This window comes from Bubalus bubalis, chromosome 3, assembly GCF_019923935.1.
Source record: "Bubalus bubalis isolate 160015118507 breed Murrah chromosome 3, NDDB_SH_1, whole genome shotgun sequence".
NCBI classification, from domain to species: domain Eukaryota; kingdom Metazoa; phylum Chordata; class Mammalia; order Artiodactyla; family Bovidae; genus Bubalus; species Bubalus bubalis.
Window position 1 is genome coordinate 7,472,108 of NC_059159.1, and position 6,365 is coordinate 7,478,472.

A 6,365-nucleotide genomic window follows, 5' to 3' on the forward strand; every position below is an offset into this window, starting at 1 on the left:
CAGAATGGGAAAAAATAGCTGCAAATCATATATTTAAAGGACTTGTATCAAGAATGTATAAAAGGGACTTCCCTGGTGGTCCAGTGGTTAAGAATCCCCCTTGTATGAACCCACATGAAAAGTGAAAGGGAAGTCGCTCAGTCGTGTCTGACTCTTTTGCGACCCATGGACTGTAGCCTACCAGGCTTCTCCGTCCAAGGGATTTTCCAGGCAAGAGTACCGGAGTGGGTTGTCATTTCCTTCTCCAATGAACCCACACGAACGGGGGAAGATAAGCTCTTGTGCTGCAATTGGAACAGTTTACTTCATACTAGGACTTAAACCCGTGTACTGGGACTCAACCCTGGAGAGGGAGAGGGCAACCCACTCCAGTATTCTTGCCTGGAGAATCCCATGGACAGGGAAGCCTGGCAGGCTACAGTCCATGGGGTCACAAGAGTTGACATGACTGAATCGACTTAGCGCTGGGACTCAAACCCAGTCAAAACCCTGCCTGGGACTTGAACCCATGTGGCTGCAACTTGAACTCGGCCAAAACCCATGGTCTTCCAACTGAGATCACAGACCTGGTTTCAGGACCTAATGAAGCTCAGGTTCTTGATCGCTCAGCACACAAGCTATTCAGTGAGAGATAAAGTGATAGGTAAGAAGTGGATTTACTCAGATCAGAGAGAAACATGCTTAACAGAGCGTATGGGCCATTACAGAAGGCGAGTGCGGTGGCCTTGAAAAGTGGCATGGTTAGTTTTTATGGGCTGGGTAATATCATAGGCTGAGTGGGGTATTATTTCAACTATTTGGGGGAAGGGATAGAGATTTCCAGGAATTGGGCCATTACCCCCTTTTTGGTCTTTTGATGGTCGGCCTTGGAACCACCCTGGAGCCTCTGGGTGTGTCATTGAGCTTGCTGATTGGGAATCAAGCTCCAGTGGAAGTTGACTTGTCTGCCGTCTTGGATCCATTTGATTCTAATTGGTTTATGTTGTGTCCTCTGGCTCTGTCACTCTTTCAAAAGCTGTGCCCTGTCCTTTCAAAAGCTGCGCCCTCGGCACAGCGAAAGATCCCACATGATGCAATGGAGTTCCCACGGGCCAAAACTCAATACAGCCAAATAAATAAAAATAAGTAAATAAAAAAGTGCTGAGTCTTAAAAAAAAATATCTTAACAATAGGAAAAAAGATAACTTTAAAATGAGGGGGGAAAAGATTAATAATAAGTCCTGGGGATCAATAAAGAAAAGTTTTAAAAGCTAGAAAAAAATGGGCAGAAGATTTGAACATTCTTCCAAAGATGTGAAAGGATGTTTAACATCATTAGTCATTTAGAGAATGCAAATCAAAGCCACAGTGAGATACTACTTTACATTCATTATGATGGCTAAACATTTTTTTAAAAGACAGAAAATAACAAGTGTTGGTGAGGATGTGGTGAAGTCATAACCCTCATACACTGCTGATGGGAATGTAAAAAAATTAAGCAGTGCCATAAAATGCTAATCGTAGAGTTATCGTATGACCAAGCAACTTTACTCCTCACTATACACTGAAGAGAACTGAAAACATGTGTCCCCACAAAAACTTGTATACTAATGTTCACAGCCAAAAAGTTCACATTAGCCAAAAAGTGGAAGTGATCCGAAAGGGATAAATGGACAAACAAAATGTGGTTTATACAATGGAATATTATTTTTTTAATTATTTATTTTTGGCTGTGCTGGGCCTTCGTTGCTGCAAACAGGCTTTCTCCAGCTGCAGAGAGTGAGGGCTGCTCTTCAGTTGCGGTGCATGGGATTCTCTTTGCAGTGGCTTCTGCTGCTGCAGGGCGTGTGCAGCTCGAGGGCTCTGGAGCTCAGGCTCAGTGGTGGTAGCACGTGGGCTTAATTGCTCTGTGGGATGTAGGATCTTCCTGGACCAGGGATCAAACCCAGGTCCCCTGCATTGACATGCAGATTCTTATCCACTGCACCATCAGGGAAGTCCCAGTGGAATATTATTTAGCTATGAAAAGAATGATGTTCTGATACCTGCTAGAGTATGGATGAGCCTTGAAAACACAGTAAATGAAGGAAGCCAGTTACAAAAGACTACAAATTGTATGATTCTATCAATCAAAAATGTCCAGAATAGGCAAATCTAAAGAGACAGAAAGTAGATTACCGGTTGCTTGAGGCTGAGAGAAATGGGAGAATAAGAAGTGATAAGAATACCAACTTCTCTTTGTAGTGATGAAAATATTCTAAAATTTACAGTGGTGATGGTTGCCATATCTGTGAATATACTAAAACCGCTTTAAATGGGTAAATTGTATGGTATGTGCATTGCATTTTTTAAAAATTTATTTGGCTATTCTGGGTCTTAGTTGCGACACGTAGGACCTTTAATCTTCGTTTCGGCAGGGGGATCTAGTTCCCTGAACAGGAATCGAACCTGAGCCCTCTGCGTTGGGAGCTTGGAATCTTAGCATCTGGACAACCAGGAAGTCCTTATGCATTGTATCTTAATAAAACTGTTTTTTAAAAAACAAGGAATAAAAGAAATTCCAAATTTCATCTAATGGTCTGCTCCTTTTGAGCACTCCTCAGCTTCCCTGGTGGCTCAGACAGTAAAAGAATCCGCCTGTAGTGCAGGAGCCTGGGTTCCATCCCTGGGTTGGGAAGATCCCCTGGAGGAGGGATAGGCTACCCACTCCAGTATCCTTGCCTGGAGAATCCCAGGACAGAGGAGCCTGGCAGGCTATAGTCCATGAAGTCACAGAGTCCGACACGACTGAGCGACTTCCGCTCACTCGCTGATGGTAAAGCACAGGCATTTTTTGGCATAGGTAAAACAAAACAAGATAAACCATGAGTGCTTCTTGGGGCTGGTTTGTAGGGAGCAAAGACCCCTTGTAGGAGCAAGGATCCGCTGCTCTTCGAATCATTTACCCATCTCAGCTCTGATGGCCAGCCACTCTGAGCCCAAATCTCTGCCCTTACTATTGTGGTATCTCAGTCAGAGGACTTATCCTCTCTGAGCCTCAGTTTCTCATCTATCTCCTGGGGCTGGTGTTTCCTTCCTGACAGACTGTTTCAGGAGGAAGAGAATGAGATCAGCTTCACTGAGTGCCCAGCCCAGCCTCTGGCACTTGGTAAGCACAGAATAAATATTTGTTATTATTATCAGTCATCCATTAATACATTGTTGGACTCTCCTGCAAGCAATGGGCCAGATAAAAGCCTCTGGCTTTCACTGTCTGATAGTGGATAGTCTCAATCTGACCCTCGTCCCTCACTGAGATAAATGTCTCAACAGAGGAGGAAAGAGCTTTCTAAAAGAGAGGAGGAATTCTCACCACGGAGAAGGCAATGGCACCCCACTCCAGTACTCTTGCCTGGAAAATCCCATGGATGGAGGAGCCTGGTAGGCTGCAGTCCATGGGGTCACGAAGAGTTGGACACGACTGAGCGACCTCACTTTCACTTTTCACTTTCATGCATTGGAGAAGGAAATGGCAACCCACTCCAGTGTTCTTGCCTGGAGAATCCCAGGGACGGGGGAGCCTGGTGGGCTGCCGTCTCTGGGGTCGCAGAGAGTCGGACACAACTGAAGCGACTTAGCAGCAGAAGCAGCAGCAAGCAGCTCACACCCTTATTTTTTAATTTCCACTGTTTTATTTTGATTGAAAAGATGTCCTTTTCACCCATCTTCATCTTTTGTATAGTTTCAGTTGTTCCTGGAAAACCTTAATTTGACCCAAGGGCAAGTTCTCCTGTTGGCTCACGCTGGTCTCTGAAATACTGATTTCATCTACAAGAACTGTTTACTATCAGTGTTTGAATGCTGTCTAGCATGTTACATAAAATTTGTTCAGAAGGAAGTCTGCCTCTGACCTTTGACCCTCCCTCCCATTTCCTGGCCAAATGTCACAAGATTGGGGGGAAGGTGGCACCTTAAAGGGGAGTCTGTCCTCTGCTTGTCCCTGTGCTCAATTCTTAGTCCTTGGGGCCTCCCTGCTAGACCTGGTCTTTCTTCATGCAGTGAATGTCTGTGTGCTTCATGCAGCTCTGGCTGCATTTACAGACAAGACTCCATTGCAATTACAGACAAGACTGGTTTCCTTTAATTGTGGCATGTGGGATCTAGTGTCCTAAATAAGGATCGAACCCAGGCCCCCTGCATTGGGAGTGCAGGGTCTTAGCCATTGGACCCCCAGTAAGTCCCAAGACTCGTTTCCTGGTAGGGCTTGGGTCCACATCTCCCAAGACAGTCTCTGAAAATACTTGCTCTCAGCAGATGGCTCTCCCTCCCACCGATTCTGGGAGGCATTTTTGTTGTTGTTCCCGGAGGGTTAACCTATCTCCTGATTTGGGCCCCCTTTGCCCTTCTGTTTCATTAATGATGACAACTTCTATAGTATTGATAATACTGATATCGAGTTTGTGGTGGGCCCTGGTGTCAGGACTGAGATGCAGTCTGTAGGGCAGCACTGGTTGCTCAGTGCCTGTTCTGAACGGTCAATGCTCCAGACTTTTTTTGTCAAATCTTTTAAAAGGCCCCAGACTTTGCACGGATTGTTTTATTAAATCCTTACAAGCCTCCGGGGTAGGCACTGGTTTTATCTCCATTTTACAGATGAGGGAAAGAATCCCAAATGGATTAAGGAATTCATCCAAGTGGGACAGCTGGGCCTTGAACCTGGGTCTGTCTGACCCTGAGATTGTTCTCTCAGGAATCACCCTGTCCCCAGGAGCACTCTGACCTGCTGTGACGTCCGCTTACCGAAGATTCCAAACTCAGCTTCTTGGTAAGGAGCAGGAGGGGTAGCAGCTCTCCTGGACCCCTGGAGCCCCCATTCCCAATTTGGAAGTCGACCAGTAAGCAGAGCTCTTGGGAACCTGACTGATTTTTTTGCCACCTGGGCCGGGAGCAGATCCAACCAGCTGTGCTGTGGGACTGCCAGGGCCATTGCGTTGGCCAGCAAACATGCCTGGAGTCTCTGCTGTGTGGCAGGCTGACTCCAGAGGCCCTGGCTCTGGAGCGCCAGGAGCTTCTCGTCCATCCCTGGCCCCAGGTGCCCCGGCTAAGCGGGGGCCAGTTGCAGGCCCCATCTTTGTTTGGTGAACCCCACTGTGTCCCTGAAGTTCCTGCCCTCTAGGCTGATGACTACCCTGCTGGCGGCCAGGCAGGGAAGGACGCAGCCGCAGATGACTCTCCCTGTACCTCGCCCTAGGCACCGCAGCGGGCCCTGTCCCCAGGCCACTGTGGGTGGGCAGAACCGAGACTGGCCTTAAGGGCACTGAGCGGGGAGAGGCCCCCAGGTTCAGCCAGACTCTCAGGTTGTATGAAGGCTGGGCCTTGGACCCAGCCCCATCCTGTCCCCTCTTCTGGTGCTCTTGGCTCAGTGCTTAAGGCAGTGAAGAGCTAATGGGAATGGTCCTGGGGGCCAGTGTGTCCAAAAGAGAGGGAGTAGGGAGTAGAGGTTAACAGAGCCTGGGCACCGCCTCCCAGGGGACGTGTGCAGTCCTTCCCACACCTCTCAGCAAAGGCTGCCAGCCCCAAGCTTGCAGCCCAGCAGCCCCTCCCGTCACTGGGACTGGCGGCTGGCAGACAGCCTCCTCCCTTTCAGCCCACTCTCCCTTCCACTGTGTATGGTCCCAGAACTGCAACTTCCTAAACAGGGGCTGGCAGCTGTCAGAGAGAAGACTCCAGACCCTGGCTGCCCAACCACGCCCCTCTGCACATCACTTGTGGCCTTACAGCTCCTCCAGGAGTCACAGCCTCACTGAAGCACTCCCTCCACTCTGTCTTGCTGATAGCAGAGGTGACTGCACAATCTCTTCGCTTCTCCCCAAAGGAAGGGCATTGGGGTAGGTGGGATGGGGGTGGAGGGTCCTCTGCTCAGGGCAGAAGCTGAGATGTGCTGCTCCTGGGCATGCGTGATGGTCCTCTCCCTTGCTGGCCACTGCACGTAGTGCTCAGGTGGGGACACCAGGACAGGCTGGGGACACCTCACACGGAAGTCCCATGACTCTGGCTTGGAGTAACAGTGGTTGTCAAGGTGGGATCCCTCACTGCCAGGGACAGCTGGGCAGTCAGCCGGACCACAGGGAGAGCAGGCACCGCTGCCCCCACCCCAGGAAAGAAGACAACAGCCTCTGGCCCCTCCTCGTAGCACAGCTTCTATGCATTAAGCTTGAAGCTGTTCCAGCTGCCCCCACCCACCTTGGCCAAAACAGCCTCTCAGTCCCTAGACCTGTGGACAAAAGGGAGTCCAAAGGCTGGCCACCTGGCCCAACGGCATGACCTGCAGGCAGTGCTGCAAGATTTGGGTCCGCAGCCGGGGCTAGGGTCTGTTCTTCCTTCCTCCTGCCTCACCCTGAGGAAGG